Source organism: Carya illinoinensis, chromosome 11 (genome assembly GCF_018687715.1).
Source record: "Carya illinoinensis cultivar Pawnee chromosome 11, C.illinoinensisPawnee_v1, whole genome shotgun sequence".
Classification (NCBI taxonomy): domain Eukaryota; kingdom Viridiplantae; phylum Streptophyta; class Magnoliopsida; order Fagales; family Juglandaceae; genus Carya; species Carya illinoinensis.
Genome location: NC_056762.1, coordinates 18,432,289 through 18,449,583, shown reverse-complemented (window position 1 = coordinate 18,449,583; position 17,295 = coordinate 18,432,289). Strand labels below are relative to the sequence as shown.

At 52.7% G+C, this 17,295-nt stretch overlaps 56 non-coding genes across 56 annotated transcripts; all 56 read right to left on the bottom strand.

Annotated features, from left to right (window-relative positions):
- Positions 1-184: 184 nt before the first annotated feature.
- Positions 185-303, bottom strand: LOC122287177. Its single transcript, XR_006234481.1, has one exon. It is a non-coding gene; the product is annotated as a 5S ribosomal RNA (ribosomal RNA).
- Positions 304-493: 190 nt separating this feature from the next.
- LOC122287165 lies at positions 494-612 on the bottom strand. Its single transcript, XR_006234470.1, has one exon. It is a non-coding gene; the product is annotated as a 5S ribosomal RNA (ribosomal RNA).
- A 189-nt stretch (positions 613-801) lies between these two features.
- On the bottom strand, positions 802-920 carry LOC122287154. Its single transcript, XR_006234459.1, has one exon. It is a non-coding gene; the product is annotated as a 5S ribosomal RNA (ribosomal RNA).
- Positions 921-1,109: 189 nt separating this feature from the next.
- LOC122287142 lies at positions 1,110-1,228 on the bottom strand. Its single transcript, XR_006234448.1, has one exon. It is a non-coding gene; the product is annotated as a 5S ribosomal RNA (ribosomal RNA).
- A 178-nt stretch (positions 1,229-1,406) lies between these two features.
- Positions 1,407-1,525, bottom strand: LOC122287817. The gene has a single exon (XR_006235102.1). It is a non-coding gene; the product is annotated as a 5S ribosomal RNA (ribosomal RNA).
- A 189-nt stretch (positions 1,526-1,714) lies between these two features.
- Positions 1,715-1,833, bottom strand: LOC122287131. Its single transcript, XR_006234437.1, has one exon. It is a non-coding gene; the product is annotated as a 5S ribosomal RNA (ribosomal RNA).
- Positions 1,834-2,022: 189 nt separating this feature from the next.
- Positions 2,023-2,141, bottom strand: LOC122287119. Its single transcript, XR_006234426.1, has one exon. It is a non-coding gene; the product is annotated as a 5S ribosomal RNA (ribosomal RNA).
- A 189-nt stretch (positions 2,142-2,330) lies between these two features.
- LOC122287108 lies at positions 2,331-2,449 on the bottom strand. Its single transcript, XR_006234415.1, has one exon. It is a non-coding gene; the product is annotated as a 5S ribosomal RNA (ribosomal RNA).
- Positions 2,450-2,626: 177 nt separating this feature from the next.
- On the bottom strand, positions 2,627-2,745 carry LOC122287079. The gene has a single exon (XR_006234385.1). It is a non-coding gene; the product is annotated as a 5S ribosomal RNA (ribosomal RNA).
- Positions 2,746-2,934: 189 nt separating this feature from the next.
- Positions 2,935-3,053, bottom strand: LOC122287096. Its single transcript, XR_006234403.1, has one exon. It is a non-coding gene; the product is annotated as a 5S ribosomal RNA (ribosomal RNA).
- Positions 3,054-3,242: 189 nt separating this feature from the next.
- On the bottom strand, positions 3,243-3,361 carry LOC122287085. The gene has a single exon (XR_006234392.1). It is a non-coding gene; the product is annotated as a 5S ribosomal RNA (ribosomal RNA).
- A 189-nt stretch (positions 3,362-3,550) lies between these two features.
- On the bottom strand, positions 3,551-3,669 carry LOC122287074. The gene has a single exon (XR_006234380.1). It is a non-coding gene; the product is annotated as a 5S ribosomal RNA (ribosomal RNA).
- A 189-nt stretch (positions 3,670-3,858) lies between these two features.
- LOC122288559 lies at positions 3,859-3,977 on the bottom strand. Its single transcript, XR_006235816.1, has one exon. It is a non-coding gene; the product is annotated as a 5S ribosomal RNA (ribosomal RNA).
- A 189-nt stretch (positions 3,978-4,166) lies between these two features.
- LOC122287062 lies at positions 4,167-4,285 on the bottom strand. Its single transcript, XR_006234369.1, has one exon. It is a non-coding gene; the product is annotated as a 5S ribosomal RNA (ribosomal RNA).
- Positions 4,286-4,474: 189 nt separating this feature from the next.
- LOC122287051 lies at positions 4,475-4,593 on the bottom strand. Its single transcript, XR_006234358.1, has one exon. It is a non-coding gene; the product is annotated as a 5S ribosomal RNA (ribosomal RNA).
- Positions 4,594-4,771: 178 nt separating this feature from the next.
- LOC122287816 lies at positions 4,772-4,890 on the bottom strand. The gene has a single exon (XR_006235101.1). It is a non-coding gene; the product is annotated as a 5S ribosomal RNA (ribosomal RNA).
- A 189-nt stretch (positions 4,891-5,079) lies between these two features.
- Positions 5,080-5,198, bottom strand: LOC122287039. The gene has a single exon (XR_006234346.1). It is a non-coding gene; the product is annotated as a 5S ribosomal RNA (ribosomal RNA).
- Positions 5,199-5,387: 189 nt separating this feature from the next.
- LOC122287027 lies at positions 5,388-5,506 on the bottom strand. Its single transcript, XR_006234335.1, has one exon. It is a non-coding gene; the product is annotated as a 5S ribosomal RNA (ribosomal RNA).
- Positions 5,507-5,695: 189 nt separating this feature from the next.
- LOC122287016 lies at positions 5,696-5,814 on the bottom strand. The gene has a single exon (XR_006234324.1). It is a non-coding gene; the product is annotated as a 5S ribosomal RNA (ribosomal RNA).
- Positions 5,815-6,003: 189 nt separating this feature from the next.
- On the bottom strand, positions 6,004-6,122 carry LOC122287004. Its single transcript, XR_006234313.1, has one exon. It is a non-coding gene; the product is annotated as a 5S ribosomal RNA (ribosomal RNA).
- A 189-nt stretch (positions 6,123-6,311) lies between these two features.
- Positions 6,312-6,430, bottom strand: LOC122286993. Its single transcript, XR_006234302.1, has one exon. It is a non-coding gene; the product is annotated as a 5S ribosomal RNA (ribosomal RNA).
- Positions 6,431-6,619: 189 nt separating this feature from the next.
- LOC122286981 lies at positions 6,620-6,738 on the bottom strand. The gene has a single exon (XR_006234290.1). It is a non-coding gene; the product is annotated as a 5S ribosomal RNA (ribosomal RNA).
- A 189-nt stretch (positions 6,739-6,927) lies between these two features.
- Positions 6,928-7,046, bottom strand: LOC122286969. The gene has a single exon (XR_006234279.1). It is a non-coding gene; the product is annotated as a 5S ribosomal RNA (ribosomal RNA).
- Positions 7,047-7,224: 178 nt separating this feature from the next.
- LOC122286957 lies at positions 7,225-7,343 on the bottom strand. The gene has a single exon (XR_006234268.1). It is a non-coding gene; the product is annotated as a 5S ribosomal RNA (ribosomal RNA).
- Positions 7,344-7,532: 189 nt separating this feature from the next.
- On the bottom strand, positions 7,533-7,651 carry LOC122286946. The gene has a single exon (XR_006234257.1). It is a non-coding gene; the product is annotated as a 5S ribosomal RNA (ribosomal RNA).
- Positions 7,652-7,840: 189 nt separating this feature from the next.
- Positions 7,841-7,959, bottom strand: LOC122286934. Its single transcript, XR_006234246.1, has one exon. It is a non-coding gene; the product is annotated as a 5S ribosomal RNA (ribosomal RNA).
- Positions 7,960-8,137: 178 nt separating this feature from the next.
- LOC122287815 lies at positions 8,138-8,256 on the bottom strand. Its single transcript, XR_006235100.1, has one exon. It is a non-coding gene; the product is annotated as a 5S ribosomal RNA (ribosomal RNA).
- A 189-nt stretch (positions 8,257-8,445) lies between these two features.
- LOC122286923 lies at positions 8,446-8,564 on the bottom strand. The gene has a single exon (XR_006234235.1). It is a non-coding gene; the product is annotated as a 5S ribosomal RNA (ribosomal RNA).
- A 189-nt stretch (positions 8,565-8,753) lies between these two features.
- Positions 8,754-8,872, bottom strand: LOC122286911. Its single transcript, XR_006234224.1, has one exon. It is a non-coding gene; the product is annotated as a 5S ribosomal RNA (ribosomal RNA).
- A 189-nt stretch (positions 8,873-9,061) lies between these two features.
- LOC122286899 lies at positions 9,062-9,180 on the bottom strand. Its single transcript, XR_006234213.1, has one exon. It is a non-coding gene; the product is annotated as a 5S ribosomal RNA (ribosomal RNA).
- A 177-nt stretch (positions 9,181-9,357) lies between these two features.
- Positions 9,358-9,476, bottom strand: LOC122287078. Its single transcript, XR_006234384.1, has one exon. It is a non-coding gene; the product is annotated as a 5S ribosomal RNA (ribosomal RNA).
- A 178-nt stretch (positions 9,477-9,654) lies between these two features.
- LOC122286888 lies at positions 9,655-9,773 on the bottom strand. The gene has a single exon (XR_006234202.1). It is a non-coding gene; the product is annotated as a 5S ribosomal RNA (ribosomal RNA).
- A 189-nt stretch (positions 9,774-9,962) lies between these two features.
- Positions 9,963-10,081, bottom strand: LOC122286877. The gene has a single exon (XR_006234191.1). It is a non-coding gene; the product is annotated as a 5S ribosomal RNA (ribosomal RNA).
- A 189-nt stretch (positions 10,082-10,270) lies between these two features.
- Positions 10,271-10,389, bottom strand: LOC122286865. The gene has a single exon (XR_006234179.1). It is a non-coding gene; the product is annotated as a 5S ribosomal RNA (ribosomal RNA).
- Positions 10,390-10,567: 178 nt separating this feature from the next.
- LOC122287814 lies at positions 10,568-10,686 on the bottom strand. The gene has a single exon (XR_006235099.1). It is a non-coding gene; the product is annotated as a 5S ribosomal RNA (ribosomal RNA).
- A 189-nt stretch (positions 10,687-10,875) lies between these two features.
- Positions 10,876-10,994, bottom strand: LOC122287453. Its single transcript, XR_006234747.1, has one exon. It is a non-coding gene; the product is annotated as a 5S ribosomal RNA (ribosomal RNA).
- Positions 10,995-11,183: 189 nt separating this feature from the next.
- LOC122286854 lies at positions 11,184-11,302 on the bottom strand. The gene has a single exon (XR_006234168.1). It is a non-coding gene; the product is annotated as a 5S ribosomal RNA (ribosomal RNA).
- A 189-nt stretch (positions 11,303-11,491) lies between these two features.
- On the bottom strand, positions 11,492-11,610 carry LOC122286843. The gene has a single exon (XR_006234157.1). It is a non-coding gene; the product is annotated as a 5S ribosomal RNA (ribosomal RNA).
- A 177-nt stretch (positions 11,611-11,787) lies between these two features.
- Positions 11,788-11,906, bottom strand: LOC122287077. The gene has a single exon (XR_006234383.1). It is a non-coding gene; the product is annotated as a 5S ribosomal RNA (ribosomal RNA).
- A 189-nt stretch (positions 11,907-12,095) lies between these two features.
- LOC122286832 lies at positions 12,096-12,214 on the bottom strand. Its single transcript, XR_006234146.1, has one exon. It is a non-coding gene; the product is annotated as a 5S ribosomal RNA (ribosomal RNA).
- A 189-nt stretch (positions 12,215-12,403) lies between these two features.
- On the bottom strand, positions 12,404-12,522 carry LOC122286820. Its single transcript, XR_006234135.1, has one exon. It is a non-coding gene; the product is annotated as a 5S ribosomal RNA (ribosomal RNA).
- A 189-nt stretch (positions 12,523-12,711) lies between these two features.
- On the bottom strand, positions 12,712-12,830 carry LOC122286808. Its single transcript, XR_006234124.1, has one exon. It is a non-coding gene; the product is annotated as a 5S ribosomal RNA (ribosomal RNA).
- Positions 12,831-13,019: 189 nt separating this feature from the next.
- Positions 13,020-13,138, bottom strand: LOC122286797. The gene has a single exon (XR_006234113.1). It is a non-coding gene; the product is annotated as a 5S ribosomal RNA (ribosomal RNA).
- A 189-nt stretch (positions 13,139-13,327) lies between these two features.
- On the bottom strand, positions 13,328-13,446 carry LOC122286786. The gene has a single exon (XR_006234100.1). It is a non-coding gene; the product is annotated as a 5S ribosomal RNA (ribosomal RNA).
- A 189-nt stretch (positions 13,447-13,635) lies between these two features.
- Positions 13,636-13,754, bottom strand: LOC122286775. Its single transcript, XR_006234088.1, has one exon. It is a non-coding gene; the product is annotated as a 5S ribosomal RNA (ribosomal RNA).
- Positions 13,755-13,932: 178 nt separating this feature from the next.
- On the bottom strand, positions 13,933-14,051 carry LOC122287813. The gene has a single exon (XR_006235098.1). It is a non-coding gene; the product is annotated as a 5S ribosomal RNA (ribosomal RNA).
- A 189-nt stretch (positions 14,052-14,240) lies between these two features.
- Positions 14,241-14,359, bottom strand: LOC122286763. Its single transcript, XR_006234077.1, has one exon. It is a non-coding gene; the product is annotated as a 5S ribosomal RNA (ribosomal RNA).
- A 189-nt stretch (positions 14,360-14,548) lies between these two features.
- Positions 14,549-14,667, bottom strand: LOC122286750. Its single transcript, XR_006234065.1, has one exon. It is a non-coding gene; the product is annotated as a 5S ribosomal RNA (ribosomal RNA).
- A 189-nt stretch (positions 14,668-14,856) lies between these two features.
- Positions 14,857-14,975, bottom strand: LOC122286739. The gene has a single exon (XR_006234053.1). It is a non-coding gene; the product is annotated as a 5S ribosomal RNA (ribosomal RNA).
- Positions 14,976-15,164: 189 nt separating this feature from the next.
- Positions 15,165-15,283, bottom strand: LOC122286727. Its single transcript, XR_006234042.1, has one exon. It is a non-coding gene; the product is annotated as a 5S ribosomal RNA (ribosomal RNA).
- Positions 15,284-15,472: 189 nt separating this feature from the next.
- Positions 15,473-15,591, bottom strand: LOC122286716. Its single transcript, XR_006234031.1, has one exon. It is a non-coding gene; the product is annotated as a 5S ribosomal RNA (ribosomal RNA).
- A 189-nt stretch (positions 15,592-15,780) lies between these two features.
- On the bottom strand, positions 15,781-15,899 carry LOC122286704. The gene has a single exon (XR_006234020.1). It is a non-coding gene; the product is annotated as a 5S ribosomal RNA (ribosomal RNA).
- Positions 15,900-16,088: 189 nt separating this feature from the next.
- LOC122286692 lies at positions 16,089-16,207 on the bottom strand. The gene has a single exon (XR_006234008.1). It is a non-coding gene; the product is annotated as a 5S ribosomal RNA (ribosomal RNA).
- Positions 16,208-16,385: 178 nt separating this feature from the next.
- LOC122287812 lies at positions 16,386-16,504 on the bottom strand. The gene has a single exon (XR_006235097.1). It is a non-coding gene; the product is annotated as a 5S ribosomal RNA (ribosomal RNA).
- A 189-nt stretch (positions 16,505-16,693) lies between these two features.
- LOC122286681 lies at positions 16,694-16,812 on the bottom strand. The gene has a single exon (XR_006233997.1). It is a non-coding gene; the product is annotated as a 5S ribosomal RNA (ribosomal RNA).
- Positions 16,813-17,001: 189 nt separating this feature from the next.
- Positions 17,002-17,120, bottom strand: LOC122286669. The gene has a single exon (XR_006233985.1). It is a non-coding gene; the product is annotated as a 5S ribosomal RNA (ribosomal RNA).
- Between the last annotated feature and the right edge of the window lie 175 nt (positions 17,121-17,295).

The window sequence follows — 17,295 nt, the reverse complement described above, 5'->3', positions numbered from 1 at the left end:
GCTACCAGCGAAAAACTAATATAATCCTATTACGACCTAGCCGCACCCTGCCTATCTCATGCCAACCGGCGATCTGACCGATACCCATTGCTACGCGATGGGGTCGGTGCGATTTTCCTAAAAATCCATTCCCTGGTTCTCGTTCCGGTCCATCCGACCAGAGATGCGGTAAAAATTAAAAGGGGGGGTGCAACACGAGGACTTCCCAGGAGGTCACCCATCCTAGTACTACTCTCGCCCAAGCACGCTTAACTGCGGAGTTCTGATGGGATCCGGTGCATTAGTGCTGGTATGATCGCACCCATCATGCTACCAGCGAAAAACTAATATAATCCTATTACGACCTAGCCGCACCATGCCTATCCCATGCCAACCGGCGATCTCATCGATACCCATTGCTACGCGATGGGGTCGGTGCGATTTTCCTAAGAATCCATTGCCCGGTTGTCGTTCCGGTCCATCCGACCGGAGATGCGGTAAAAATAAAAAGGGGGGGGTGCAACACGAGGACTTCCCAGGAGGTCACCCATCCTAGTACTACTCTCGCCCAAGCACGCTTAACTGCGGAGTTCTGATGGGATCCGGTGCATTAGTGCTGGTATGATCGCACCCATCATGCTACCAGCGAAAAACTAATATAATCCTATTACGACCTAGCCGCACCCTGCCTATCCCATGCCAACCGGCGATCTGATCGATACCCATTGCTACGCGATGGGGTCGGTGCGATTTTCCTAAGAATCCATTACCCGGTACTCGTTCCGGTCCATCCGACCGGAGATGCGGTAAAAATAAAAACGGGGGGTGCAACACGAGGACTTCCCAGGAGGTCACCCATCCTAGTACTACTCTCGCCCAAGCACGCTTAACTGCGGAGTTCTGATGGGATCCGGTGCATTAGTGCTGGTATGATCGCACCCATCATGCTACCAGCGAAAAACTAATATAATCCTATTACGACCTAGCCGCACCCTGCCTATCCCATGCCAACCGGCGATCTGATCGATACCCATTGCTACGCGATGGGGTCGGTGCGATTTTCCTAAGAATCCATTACCCGGTACTCGTTCCGGTCCATCCGACCGGAGATGCGGTAAAAATAAAAACGGGGGGTGCAACACGAGGACTTCCCAGGAGGTCACCCATCCTAGTACTACTCTCGCCCAAGCACGCTTAACTGCGGAGTTCTGATGGGATCCGGTGCATTAGTGCTGGTATGATCGCACCCATCATGCTACCAGCGAAAAACTAATATAATCCTATTACGACCTAGCCGCACCCTGCCTATCCCATGCCAACTGGCGATCTGATTGATAGCGATGGGGTCGGTGCGATTTTCCTAAGAATCCATTGCCCGGTTGTCGTTCCGGTCCATCCGACCGGAGATGCGGTAAAAATAAAAAGGGGGGGTGCAACACGAGGACTTCCCAGGAGGTCACCCATCCTAGTACTACTCTCGCCCAAGCACGCTTAACTGCGGAGTTCTGATGGGATCCGGTGCATTAGTGCTGGTAGGATCGCACCCATCATGCTACCAGCGAAAAACTAATATAATCCTATTACGACCTAGCCGCACCATGCCTATCCCATGCCAACCGGCGATCTGATCGATACCCATTGCTACGCGATGGGGTCGGTGCGATTTTCCTAAGAATCCATTGCCCGGTTGTCGTTCCGGTCCATCCGACCGGAGATGCGGTAAAAATAAAAAGGAGGGGTGCAACACGAGGACTTCCCAGGAGGTCACCCATCCTAGTACTACTCTCGCCCAAGCACGCTTAACTGCGGAGTTCTGATGGGATCCGGTGCATTAGTGCTGGTATGATCGCACCCATCATGCTACCAGCGAAAAACTAATATAATCCTATTACGACCTAGCCGCACCCTGCCTATCCCATGCCAACCGGCGATCTGATCGATACCCATTGCTACGCGATGGGGTCGGTGCGATTTTCCTAAGAATCCATTGCCCGGTTGTCGTTCCGGTCCATCCGACCGGAGATGCGGTAAAAATAAAAAGGGGGGGTGCAACACGAGGACTTCCCAGGAGGTCACCCATCCTAGTACTACTCTCGCCCAAGCACGCTTAACTGCGGAGTTCTGATGGGATCCGGTGCATTAGTGCTGGTATGATCGCACCCATCATGCTACCAGCGAAAAACTAATATAATCCTATTACGACCTAGCCGCACCCTGCCTATCTCATGCCAACCGGCGATCTGACCGATACCCATTGCTACGCGATGGGGTCGGTGCGATTTTCCTAAAAATCCATTCCCTGGTTCTCGTTCCGGTCCATCCGACCAGAGATGCGGTAAAAATTAAAAGGGGGGGTGCAACACGAGGACTTCCCAGGAGGTCACCCATCCTAGTACTACTCTCGCCCAAGCACGCTTAACTGCGGAGTTCTGATGGGATCCGGTGCATTAGTGCTGGTATGATCGCACCCATCATGCTACCAGCGAAAAACTAATATAATCCTATTACGACCTAGCCGCACCCTGCCTATCCCATGCCAACTGGCGATCTGATTGATAGCGATGGGGTCGGTGCGATTTTCCTAAGAATCCATTGCCCGGTTGTCGTTCCGGTCCATCCGACCGGAGATGCGGTAAAAATAAAAAGAAGGGTGCAACACGAGGACTTCCCAGGAGGTCACCCATCCTAGTACTACTCTCGCCCAAGCACGCTTAACTGCGGAGTTCTGATGGGATCCGGTGCATTAGTGCTGGTATGATCGCACCCATCATGCTACCAGCGAAAAACTAATATAATCCTATTACGACCTAGCCGCACCATGCCTATCCCATGCCAACCGGCGATCTGATCGATACCCATTGCTACGCGATGGGGTCGGTGCGATTTTCCTAAGAATCCATTGCCCGGTTGTCGTTCCGGTCCATCCGACCGGAGATGCGGTAAAAATAAAAAGGGGGGGTGCAACACGAGGACTTCCCAGGAGGTCACCCATCCTAGTACTACTCTCGCCCAAGCACGCTTAACTGCGGAGTTCTGATGGGATCCGGTGCATTAGTGCTGGTATGATCGCACCCATCATGCTACCAGCGAAAAACTAATATAATCCTATTACGACCTAGCCGCACCCTGCCTATCCCATGCCAACCGGCGATCTGATCGATACCCATTGCTACGCGATGGGGTCGGTGCGATTTTCCTAAGAATCCATTACCCGGTACTCGTTCCGGTCCATCCGACCGGAGATGCGGTAAAAATAAAAACGGGGGGTGCAACACGAGGACTTCCCAGGAGGTCACCCATCCTAGTACTACTCTCGCCCAAGCACGCTTAACTGCGGAGTTCTGATGGGATCCGGTGCATTAGTGCTGGTATGATCGCACCCATCATGCTACCAGCGAAAAACTAATATAATCCTATTACGACCTAGCCGCACCCTGCCTATCTCATGCCAACCGGCGATCTGACCGATACCCATTGCTACGCGATGGGGTCGGTGCGATTTTCCTAAAAATCCATTCCCTGGTTCTCGTTCCGGTCCATCCGACCAGAGATGCGGTAAAAATTAAAAGGGGGGGTGCAACACGAGGACTTCCCAGGAGGTCACCCATCCTAGTACTACTCTCGCCCAAGCACGCTTAACTGCGGAGTTCTGATGGGATCCGGTGCATTAGTGCTGGTATGATCGCACCCATCATGCTACCAGCGAAAAACTAATATAATCCTATTACGACCTAGCCGCACCATGCCTATCCCATGCCAACCGGCGATCTCATCGATACCCATTGCTACGCGATGGGGTCGGTGCGATTTTCCTAAGAATCCATTGCCCGGTTGTCGTTCCGGTCCATCCGACCGGAGATGCGGTAAAAATAAAAAGGGGGGGTGCAACACGAGGACTTCCCAGGACGTCACCCATCCTAGTACTACTCTCGCCCAAGCACGCTTAACTGCGGAGTTCTGATGGGATCCGGTGCATTAGTGCTGGTATGATCGCACCCATCATGCTACCAGCGAAAAACTAATATAATCCTATTACGACCTAGCCGCACCCTGCCTATCCCATGCCAACCGGTGATCTGATCGATACCCATTGCTACGCGATGGGGTCGGTGCGATTTTCCTAAGAATCCATTACCCGGTACTCGTTCCGGTCCATCCGACCGGAGATGCGGTAAAAATAAAAACGGGGGGTGCAACACGAGGACTTCCCAGGAGGTCACCCATCCTAGTACTACTCTCGCCCAAGCACGCTTAACTGCGGAGTTCTGATGGGATCCGGTGCATTAGTGCTGGTATGATCGCACCCATCATGCTACCAGCGAAAAACTAATATAATCCTATTACGACCTAGCCGCACCCTGCCTATCCCATGCCAACCGGCGATCTGATCGATACCCATTGCTACGCGATGGGGTCGGTGCGATTTTCCTAAGAATCCATTACCCGGTACTCGTTCCGGTCCATCCGACCGGAGATGCGGTAAAAATAAAAACGGGGGGTGCAACACGAGGACTTCCCAGGAGGTCACCCATCCTAGTACTACTCTCGCCCAAGCACGCTTAACTGCGGAGTTCTGATGGGATCCGGTGCATTAGTGCTGGTATGATCGCACCCATCATGCTACCAGCGAAAAACTAATATAATCCTATTACGACCTAGCCGCACCCTGCCTATCCCATGCCAACTGGCGATCTGATTGATAGCGATGGGGTCGGTGCGATTTTCCTAAGAATCCATTGCCCGGTTGTCGTTCCGGTCCATCCGACCGGAGATGCGGTAAAAATAAAAAGGGGGGGTGCAACACGAGGACTTCCCAGGAGGTCACCCATCCTAGTACTACTCTCGCCCAAGCACGCTTAACTGCGGAGTTCTGATGGGATCCGGTGCATTAGTGCTGGTAGGATCGCACCCATCATGCTACCAGCGAAAAACTAATATAATCCTATTACGACCTAGCCGCACCATGCCTATCCCATGCCAACCGGCGATCTGATCGATACCCATTGCTACGCGATGGGGTCGGTGCGATTTTCCTAAGAATCCATTGCCCGGTTGTCGTTCCGGTCCATCCGACCGGAGATGCGGTAAAAATAAAAAGGAGGGGTGCAACACGAGGACTTCCCAGGAGGTCACCCATCCTAGTACTACTCTCGCCCAAGCACGCTTAACTGCGGAGTTCTGATGGGATCCGGTGCATTAGTGCTGGTATGATCGCACCCATCATGCTACCAGCGAAAAACTAATATAATCCTATTACGACCTAGCCGCACCATGCCTATCCCATGCCAACCGGCGATCTCATCGATACCCATTGCTACGCGATGGGGTCGGTGCGATTTTCCTAAGAATCCATTGCCCGGTTGTCGTTCCGGTCCATCCGACCGGAGATGCGGTAAAAATAAAAAGGGGGGGTGCAACACGAGGACTTCCCAGGAGGTCACCCATCCTAGTACTACTCTCGCCCAAGCACGCTTAACTGCGGAGTTCTGATGGGATCCGGTGCATTAGTGCTGGTATGATCGCACCCATCATGCTACCAGCGAAAAACTAATATAATCCTATTACGACCTAGCCGCACCCTGCCTATCCCATGCCAACCGGCGATCTGATCGATACCCATTGCTACGCGATGGGGTCGGTGCGATTTTCCTAAGAATCCATTACCCGGTACTCGTTCCGGTCCATCCGACCGGAGATGCGGTAAAAATAAAAACGGGGGGTGCAACACGAGGACTTCCCAGGAGGTCACCCATCCTAGTACTACTCTCGCCCAAGCACGCTTAACTGCGGAGTTCTGATGGGATCCGGTGCATTAGTGCTGGTATGATCGCACCCATCATGCTACCAGCGAAAAACTAATATAATCCTATTACGACCTAGCCGCACCCTGCCTATCTCATGCCAACCGGCGATCTGACCGATACCCATTGCTACGCGATGGGGTCGGTGCGATTTTCCTAAAAATCCATTCCCTGGTTCTCGTTCCGGTCCATCCGACCAGAGATGCGGTAAAAATTAAAAGGGGGGGTGCAACACGAGGACTTCCCAGGAGGTCACCCATCCTAGTACTACTCTCGCCCAAGCACGCTTAACTGCGGAGTTCTGATGGGATCCGGTGCATTAGTGCTGGTATGATCGCACCCATCATGCTACCAGCGAAAAACTAATATAATCCTATTACGACCTAGCCGCACCATGCCTATCCCATGCCAACCGGCGATCTCATCGATACCCATTGCTACGCGATGGGGTCGGTGCGATTTTCCTAAGAATCCATTGCCCGGTTGTCGTTCCGGTCCATCCGACCGGAGATGCGGTAAAAATAAAAAGGGGGGGTGCAACACGAGGACTTCCCAGGAGGTCACCCATCCTAGTACTACTCTCGCCCAAGCACGCTTAACTGCGGAGTTCTGATGGGATCCGGTGCATTAGTGCTGGTATGATCGCACCCATTATGCTACCAGCGAAAAACTAATATAATCCTATTACGACCTAGCCGCACCCTGCCTATCCCATGCCAACCGGCGATCTGATCGATACCCATTGCTACGCGATGGGGTCGGTGCGATTTTCCTAAGAATCCATTACCCGGTACTCGTTCCGGTCCATCCGACCGGAGATGCGGTAAAAATAAAAACGGGGGGTGCAACACGAGGACTTCCCAGGAGGTCACCCATCCTAGTACTACTCTCGCCCAAGCACGCTTAACTGCGGAGTTCTGATGGGATCCGGTGCATTAGTGCTGGTATGATCGCACCCATCATGCTACCAGCGAAAAACTAATATAATCCTATTACGACCTAGCCGCACCCTGCCTATCCCATGCCAACCGGCGATCTGATCGATACCCATTGCTACGCGATGGGGTCGGTGCGATTTTCCTAAGAATCCATTACCCGGTACTCGTTCCGGTCCATCCGACCGGAGATGCGGTAAAAATAAAAACGGGGGGTGCAACACGAGGACTTCCCAGGAGGTCACCCATCCTAGTACTACTCTCGCCCAAGCACGCTTAACTGCGGAGTTCTGATGGGATCCGGTGCATTAGTGCTGGTATGATCGCACCCATCATGCTACCAGCGAAAAACTAATATAATCCTATTACGACCTAGCCGCACCCTGCCTATCCCATGCCAACTGGCGATCTGATTGATAGCGATGGGGTCGGTGCGATTTTCCTAAGAATCCATTGCCCAGTTGTCGTTCCGGTCCATCCGACCGGAGATGCGGTAAAAATAAAAAGGGGGGGTGCAACACGAGGACTTCCCAGGAGGTCACCCATCCTAGTACTACTCTCGCCCAAGCACGCTTAACTGCGGAGTTCTGATGGGATCCGGTGCATTAGTGCTGGTATGATCGCACCCATCATGCTACCAGCGAAAAACTAATATAATCCTATTACGACCTAGCCGCACCCTGCCTATCCCATGCCAACCGGCGATCTGATCGATACCCATTGCTACGCGATGGGGTCGGTGCGATTTTCCTAAGAATCCATTACCCGGTACTCGTTCCGGTCCATCCGACCGGAGATGCGGTAAAAATAAAAACGGGGGGTGCAACACGAGGACTTCCCAGGAGGTCACCCATCCTAGTACTACTCTCGCCCAAGCACGCTTAACTGCGGAGTTCTGATGGGATCCGGTGCATTAGTGCTGGTATGATCGCACCCATCATGCTACCAGCGAAAAACTAATATAATCCTATTACGACCTAGCCGCACCCTGCCTATCCCATGCCAACCGGCGATCTGATCGATACCCATTGCTACGCGATGGGGTCGGTGCGATTTTCCTAAGAATCCATTACCCGGTACTCGTTCCGGTCCATCCGACCGGAGATGCGGTAAAAATAAAAACGGGGGGTGCAACACGAGGACTTCCCAGGAGGTCACCCATCCTAGTACTACTCTCGCCCAAGCACGCTTAACTGCGGAGTTCTGATGGGATCCGGTGCATTAGTGCTGGTATGATCGCACCCATCATGCTACCAGCGAAAAACTAATATAATCCTATTACGACCTAGCCGCACCCTGCCTATCCCATGCCAACTGGCGATCTGATTGATAGCGATGGGGTCGGTGCGATTTTCCTAAGAATCCATTGCCCGGTTGTCGTTCCGGTCCATCCGACCGGAGATGCGGTAAAAATAAAAAGGGGGGGTGCAACACGAGGACTTCCCAGGAGGTCACCCATCCTAGTACTACTCTCGCCCAAGCACGCTTAACTGCGGAGTTCTGATGGGATCCGGTGCATTAGTGCTGGTAGGATCGCACCCATCATGCTACCAGCGAAAAACTAATATAATCCTATTACGACCTAGCCGCACCATGCCTATCCCATGCCAACCGGCGATCTGATCGATACCCATTGCTACGCGATGGGGTCGGTGCGATTTTCCTAAGAATCCATTGCCCGGTTGTCGTTCCGGTCCATCCGACCGGAGATGCGGTAAAAATAAAAAGGAGGGGTGCAACACGAGGACTTCCCAGGAGGTCACCCATCCTAGTACTACTCTCGCCCAAGCACGCTTAACTGCGGAGTTCTGATGGGATCCGGTGCATTAGTGCTGGTATGATCGCACCCATCATGCTACCAGCGAAAAACTAATATAATCCTATTACGACCTAGCCGCACCCTGCCTATCCCATGCCAACCGGCGATCTGATCGATACCCATTGCTACGCGATGGGGTCGGTGCGATTTTCCTAAGAATCCATTGCCCGGTTGTCGTTCCGGTCCATCCGACCGGAGATGCGGTAAAAATAAAAAGGGGGGGTGCAACACGAGGACTTCCCAGGAGGTCACCCATCCTAGTACTACTCTCGCCCAAGCACGCTTAACTGCGGAGTTCTGATGGGATCCGGTGCATTAGTGCTGGTATGATCGCACCCATCATGCTACCAGCGAAAAACTAATATAATCCTATTACGACCTAGCCGCACCCTGCCTATCTCATGCCAACCGGCGATCTGACCGATACCCATTGCTACGCGATGGGGTCGGTGCGATTTTCCTAAAAATCCATTCCCTGGTTCTCGTTCCGGTCCATCCGACCAGAGATGCGGTAAAAATTAAAAGGGGGGGTGCAACACGAGGACTTCCCAGGAGGTCACCCATCCTAGTACTACTCTCGCCCAAGCACGCTTAACTGCGGAGTTCTGATGGGATCCGGTGCATTAGTGCTGGTATGATCGCACCCATCATGCTACCAGCGAAAAACTAATATAATCCTATTACGACCTAGCCGCACCCTGCCTATCCCATGCCAACTGGCGATCTGATTGATAGCGATGGGGTCGGTGCGATTTTCCTAAGAATCCATTGCCCGGTTGTCGTTCCGGTCCATCCGACCGGAGATGCGGTAAAAATAAAAAGAAGGGTGCAACACGAGGACTTCCCAGGAGGTCACCCATCCTAGTACTACTCTCGCCCAAGCACGCTTAACTGCGGAGTTCTGATGGGATCCGGTGCATTAGTGCTGGTATGATCGCACCCATCATGCTACCAGCGAAAAACTAATATAATCCTATTACGACCTAGCCGCACCCTGCCTATCCCATGCCAACTGGCGATCTGATTGATAGCGATGGGGTCGGTGCGATTTTCCTAAGAATCCATTGCCCGGTTGTCGTTCCGGTCCATCCGACCGGAGATGCGGTAAAAATAAAAAGGGGGGGTGCAACACGAGGACTTCCCAGGAGGTCACCCATCCTAGTACTACTCTCGCCCAAGCACGCTTAACTGCGGAGTTCTGATGGGATCCGGTGCATTAGTGCTGGTATGATCGCACCCATCATGCTACCAGCGAAAAACTAATATAATCCTATTACGACCTAGCCGCACCCTGCCTATCCCATGCCAACCGGCGATCTGATCGATACCCATTGCTACGCGATGGGGTCGGTGCGATTTTCCTAAGAATCCATTACCCGGTACTCGTTCCGGTCCATCCGACCGGAGATGCGGTAAAAATAAAAACGGGGGGTGCAACACGAGGACTTCCCAGGAGGTCACCCATCCTAGTACTACTCTCGCCCAAGCACGCTTAACTGCGGAGTTCTGATGGGATCCGGTGCATTAGTGCTGGTATGATCGCACCCATCATGCTACCAGCGAAAAACTAATATAATCCTATTACGACCTAGCCGCACCCTGCCTATCCCATGCCAACCGGCGATCTGATCGATACCCATTGCTACGCGATGGGGTCGGTGCGATTTTCCTAAGAATCCATTACCCGGTACTCGTTCCGGTCCATCCGACCGGAGATGCGGTAAAAATAAAAACGGGGGGTGCAACACGAGGACTTCCCAGGAGGTCACCCATCCTAGTACTACTCTCGCCCAAGCACGCTTAACTGCGGAGTTCTGATGGGATCCGGTGCATTAGTGCTGGTATGATCGCACCCATCATGCTACCAGCGAAAAACTAATATAATCCTATTACGACCTAGCCGCACCCTGCCTATCCCATGCCAACTGGCGATCTGATTGATAGCGATGGGGTCGGTGCGATTTTCCTAAGAATCCATTGCCCGGTTGTCGTTCCGGTCCATCCGACCGGAGATGCGGTAAAAATAAAAAGGGGGGGTGCAACACGAGGACTTCCCAGGAGGTCACCCATCCTAGTACTACTCTCGCCCAAGCACGCTTAACTGCGGAGTTCTGATGGGATCCGGTGCATTAGTGCTGGTAGGATCGCACCCATCATGCTACCAGCGAAAAACTAATATAATCCTATTACGACCTAGCCGCACCATGCCTATCCCATGCCAACCGGCGATCTGATCGATACCCATTGCTACGCGATGGGGTCGGTGCGATTTTCCTAAGAATCCATTGCCCGGTTGTCGTTCCGGTCCATCCGACCGGAGATGCGGTAAAAATAAAAAGGAGGGGTGCAACACGAGGACTTCCCAGTAGGTCACCCATCCTAGTACTACTCTCGCCCAAGCACGCTTAACTGCGGAGTTCTGATGGGATCCGGTGCATTAGTGCTGGTATGATCGCACCCATCATGCTACCAGCGAAAAACTAATATAATCCTATTACGACCTAGCCGCACCCTGCCTATCCCATGCCAACCGGCGATCTGATCGATACCCATTGCTACGCGATGGGGTCGGTGCGATTTTCCTAAGAATCCATTGCCCGGTTGTCGTTCCGGTCCATCCGACCGGAGATGCGGTAAAAATAAAAAGGGGGGGTGCAACACGAGGACTTCCCAGGAGGTCACCCATCCTAGTACTACTCTCGCCCAAGCACGCTTAACTGCGGAGTTCTGATGGGATCCGGTGCATTAGTGCTGGTATGATCGCACCCATCATGCTACCAGCGAAAAACTAATATAATCCTATTACGACCTAGCCGCACCCTGCCTATCTCATGCCAACCGGCGATCTGACCGATACCCATTGCTACGCGATGGGGTCGGTGCGATTTTCCTAAAAATCCATTCCCTGGTTCTCGTTCCGGTCCATCCGACCAGAGATGCGGTAAAAATTAAAAGGGGGGGTGCAACACGAGGACTTCCCAGGAGGTCACCCATCCTAGTACTACTCTCGCCCAAGCACGCTTAACTGCGGAGTTCTGATGGGATCCGGTGCATTAGTGCTGGTATGATCGCACCCATCATGCTACCAGCGAAAAACTAATATAATCCTATTACGACCTAGCCGCACCCTGCCTATCCCATGCCAACTGGCGATCTGATTGATAGCGATGGGGTCGGTGCGATTTTCCTAAGAATCCATTGCCCGGTTGTCGTTCCGGTCCATCCGACCGGAGATGCGGTAAAAATAAAAAGAAGGGTGCAACACGAGGACTTCCCAGGAGGTCACCCATCCTAGTACTACTCTCGCCCAAGCACGCTTAACTGCGGAGTTCTGATGGGATCCGGTGCATTAGTGCTGGTATGATCGCACCCATCATGCTACCAGCGAAAAACTAATATAATCCTATTACGACCTAGCCGCACCATGCCTATCCCATGCCAACCGGCGATCTGATCGATACCCATTGCTACGCGATGGGGTCGGTGCGATTTTCCTAAGAATCCATTGCCCGGTTGTCGTTCCGGTCCATCCGACCGGAGATGCGGTAAAAATAAAAAGGGGGGGTGCAACACGAGGACTTCCCAGGAGGTCACCCATCCTAGTACTACTCTCGCCCAAGCACGCTTAACTGCGGAGTTCTGATGGGATCCGGTGCATTAGTGCTGGTATGATCGCACCCATCATGCTACCAGCGAAAAACTAATATAATCCTATTACGACCTAGCCGCACCCTGCCTATCCCATGCCAACCGGCGATCTGATCGATACCCATTGCTACGCGATGGGGTCGGTGCGATTTTCCTAAGAATCCATTACCCGGTACTCGTTCCGGTCCATCCGACCGGAGATGCGGTAAAAATAAAAACGGGGGGTGCAACACGAGGACTTCCCAGGAGGTCACCCATCCTAGTACTACTCTCGCCCAAGCACGCTTAACTGCGGAGTTCTGATGGGATCCGGTGCATTAGTGCTGGTATGATCGCACCCATCATGCTACCAGCGAAAAACTAATATAATCCTATTACGACCTAGCCGCACCCTGCCTATCTCATGCCAACCGGCGATCTGACCGATACCCATTGCTACGCGATGGGGTCGGTGCGATTTTCCTAAAAATCCATTCCCTGGTTCTCGTTCCGGTCCATCCGACCAGAGATGCGGTAAAAATTAAAAGGGGGGGTGCAACACGAGGACTTCCCAGGAGGTCACCCATCCTAGTACTACTCTCGCCCAAGCACGCTTAACTGCGGAGTTCTGATGGGATCCGGTGCATTAGTGCTGGTATGATCGCACCCATCATGCTACCAGCGAAAAACTAATATAATCCTATTACGACCTAGCCGCACCATGCCTATCCCATGCCAACCGGCGATCTCATCGATACCCATTGCTACGCGATGGGGTCGGTGCGATTTTCCTAAGAATCCATTGCCCGGTTGTCGTTCCGGTCCATCCGACCGGAGATGCGGTAAAAATAAAAAGGGGGGGTGCAACACGAGGACTTCCCAGGAGGTCACCCATCCTAGTACTACTCTCGCCCAAGCACGCTTAACTGCGGAGTTCTGATGGGATCCGGTGCATTAGTGCTGGTATGATCGCACCCATCATGCTACCAGCGAAAAACTAATATAATCCTATTACGACCTAGCCGCACCCTGCCTATCCCATGCCAACCGGCGATCTGATCGATACCCATTGCTACGCGATGGGGTCGGTGCGATTTTCCTAAGAATCCATTACCCGGTACTCGTTCCGGTCCATCCGACCGGAGATGCGGTAAAAATAAAAACGGGGGGTGCAACACGAGGACTTCCCAGGAGGTCACCCATCCTAGTACTACTCTCGCCCAAGCACGCTTAACTGCGGAGTTCTGATGGGATCCGGTGCATTAGTGCTGGTATGATCGCACCCATCATGCTACCAGCGAAAAACTAATATAATCCTATTACGACCTAGCCGCACCCTGCCTATCCCATGCCAACCGGCGATCTGATCGATACCCATTGCTACGCGATGGGGTCGGTGCGATTTTCCTAAGAATCCATTACCCGGTACTCGTTCCGGTCCATCCGACCGGAGATGCGGTAAAAATAAAAACGGGGGGTGCAACACGAGGACTTCCCAGGAGGTCACCCATCCTAGTACTACTCTCGCCCAAGCACGCTTAACTGCGGAGTTCTGATGGGATCCGGTGCATTAGTGCTGGTATGATCGCACCCATCATGCTACCAGCGAAAAACTAATATAATCCTATTACGACCTAGCCGCACCCTGCCTATCCCATGCCAACTGGCGATCTGATTGATAGCGATGGGGTCGGTGCGATTTTCCTAAGAATCCATTGCCCGGTTGTCGTTCCGGTCCATCCGACCGGAGATGCGGTAAAAATAAAAAGGGGGGGTGCAACACGAGGACTTCCCAGGAGGTCACCCATCCTAGTACTACTCTCGCCCAAGCACGCTTAACTGCGGAGTTCTGATGGGATCCGGTGCATTAGTGCTGGTAGGATCGCACCCATCATGCTACCAGCGAAAAACTAATATAATCCTATTACGACCTAGCCGCACCATGCCTATCCCATGCCAACCGGCGATCTGATCGATACCCATTGCTACGCGATGGGGTCGGTGCGATTTTCCTAAGAATCCATTGCCCGGTTGTCGTTCCGGTCCATCCGACCGGAGATGCGGTAAAAATAAAAAGGAGGGGTGCAACACGAGGACTTCCCAGGAGGTCACCCATCCTAGTACTACTCTCGCCCAAGCACGCTTAACTGCGGAGTTCTGATGGGATCCGGTGCATTAGTGCTGGTATGATCGCACCCATCATGCTACCAGCGAAAAACTAATATAATCCTATTACGACCTAGCCGCACCATGCCTATCCCATGCCAACCGGCGATCTCATCGATACCCATTGCTACGCGATGGGGTCGGTGCGATTTTCCTAAGAATCCATTGCCCGGTTGTCGTTCCGGTCCATCCGACCGGAGATGCGGTAAAAATAAAAAGGGGGGGTGCAACACGAGGACTTCCCAGGAGGTCACCCATCCTAGTACTACTCTCGCCCAAGCACGCTTAACTGCGGAGTTCTGATGGGATCCGGTGCATTAGTGCTGGTATGATCGCACCCATCATGCTACCAGCGAAAAACTAATATAATCCTATTACGACCTAGCCGCACCCTGCCTATCCCATGCCAACCGGCGATCTGATCGATACCCATTGCTACGCGATGGGGTCGGTGCGATTTTCCTAAGAATCCATTACCCGGTACTCGTTCCGGTCCATTCGACCGGAGATGCGGTAAAAATAAAAACGGGGGGTGCAACACGAGGACTTCCCAGGAGGTCACCCATCCTAGTACTACTCTCGCCCAAGCACGCTTAACTGCGGAGTTCTGATGGGATCCGGTGCATTAGTGCTGGTATGATCGCACCCATCATGCTACCAGCGAAAAACTAATATAATCCTATTACGACCTAGCCGCACCCTGCCTATCTCATGCCAACCGGCGATCTGACCGATACCCATTGCTACGCGATGGGGTCGGTGCGATTTTCCTAAAAATCCATTCCCTGGTTCTCGTTCCGGTCCATCCGACCAGAGATGCGGTAAAAATTAAAAGGGGGGGTGCAACACGAGGACTTCCCAGGAGGTCACCCATCCTAGTACTACTCTCGCCCAAGCACGCTTAACTGCGGAGTTCTGATGGGATCCGGTGCATTAGTGCTGGTATGATCGCACCCATCATGCTACCAGCGAAAAACTAATATAATCCTATTACGACCTAGCCGCACCATGCCTATCCCATGCCAACCGGCGATCTCATCGATACCCATTGCTACGCGATGGGGTCGGTGCGATTTTCCTAAGAATCCATTGCCCGGTTGTCGTTCCGGTCCATCCGACCGGAGATGCGGTAAAAATAAAAAGGGGGGGTGCAACACGAGGACTTCCCAGGAGGTCACCCATCCTAGTACTACTCTCGCCCAAGCACGCTTAACTGCGGAGTTCTGATGGGATCCGGTGCATTAGTGCTGGTATGATCGCACCCATCATGCTACCAGCGAAAAACTAATATAATCCTATTACGACCTAGCCGCACCCTGCCTATCCCATGCCAACCGGCGATCTGATCGATACCCATTGCTACGCGATGGGGTCGGTGCGATTTTCCTAAGAATCCATTACCCGGTACTCGTTCCGGTCCATCCGACCGGAGATGCGGTAAAAATAAAAACGGGGGGTGCAACACGAGGACTTCCCAGGAGGTCACCCATCCTAGTACTACTCTCGCCCAAGCACGCTTAACTGCGGAGTTCTGATGGGATCCGGTGCATTAGTGCTGGTATGATCGCACCCATCATGCTACCAGCGAAAAACTAATATAATCCTATTACGACCTAGCCGCACCCTGCCTATCCCATGCCAACCGGCGATCTGATCGATACCCATTGCTACGCGATGGGGTCGGTGCGATTTTCCTAAGAATCCATTACCCGGTACTCGTTCCGGTCCATCCGACCGGAGATGCGGTAAAAATAAAAACGGGGGGTGCAACACGAGGACTTCCCAGGAGGTCACCCATCCTAGTACTACTCTCGCCCAAGCACGCTTAACTGCGGAGTTCTGATGGGATCCGGTGCATTAGTGCTGGTATGATCGCACCCATCATGCTACCAGCGAAAAACTAATATAATCCTATTACGACCTAGCCGCACCCTGCCTATCCCATGCCAACTGGCGATCTGATTGATAGCGATGGGGTCGGTGCGATTTTCCTAAGAATCCATTGCCCGGTTGTCGTTCCGGTCCATCCGACCGGAGATGCGGTAAAAATAAAAAGGGGGGGTGCAACACGAGGACTTCCCAGGAGGTCACCCATCCTAGTACTACTCTCGCCCAAGCACGCTTAACTGCGGAGTTCTGATGGGATCCGGTGCATTAGTGCTGGTAGGATCGCACCCATCATGCTACCAGCGAAAAACTAATATAATCCTATTACGACCTAGCCGCACCATGCCTATCCCATGCCAACCGGCGATCTGATCGATACCCATTGCTACGCGATGGGGTCGGTGCGATTTTCCTAAGAATCCATTGCCCGGTTGTCGTTCCGGTCCATCCGACCGGAGATGCGGTAAAAATAAAAAGGAGGGGTGCAACACGAGGACTTCCCAGGAGGTCACCCATCCTAGTACTACTCTCGCCCAAGCACGCTTAACTGCGGAGTTCTGATGGGATCCGGTGCATTAGTGCTGGTATGATCGCACCCATCATGCTACCAGCGAAAAACTAATATAGTCCTATTACGACCTAGCCGCACCCTGCCTATCCCATGCCAACCGGCGATCTGATCGATACCCATTGCTACGCGATGGGGTCGGTGCGATTTTCCTAAGAATCCATTGCCCGGTTGTCGTTCCGGTCCATCCGACCGGAGATGCGGTAAAAATAAAAAGGGGGGGTGCAACACGAGGACTTCCCAGGAGGTCACCCATCCTAGTACTACTCTCGCCCAAGCACGCTTAACTGCGGAGTTCTGATGGGATCCGGTGCATTAGTGCTGGTATGATCGCACCCATCATGCTACCAGCGAAAAACTAATATAATCCTATTACGACCTAGCCGCACCCTGCCTATCTCATGCCAACCGGCGATCTGACCGATACCCATTGCTACGCGATGGGGTCGGTGCGATTTTCCTAAAAATCCATTCCCTGGTTCTCGTTCCGGTCCATCCGACCAGAGATGCGGT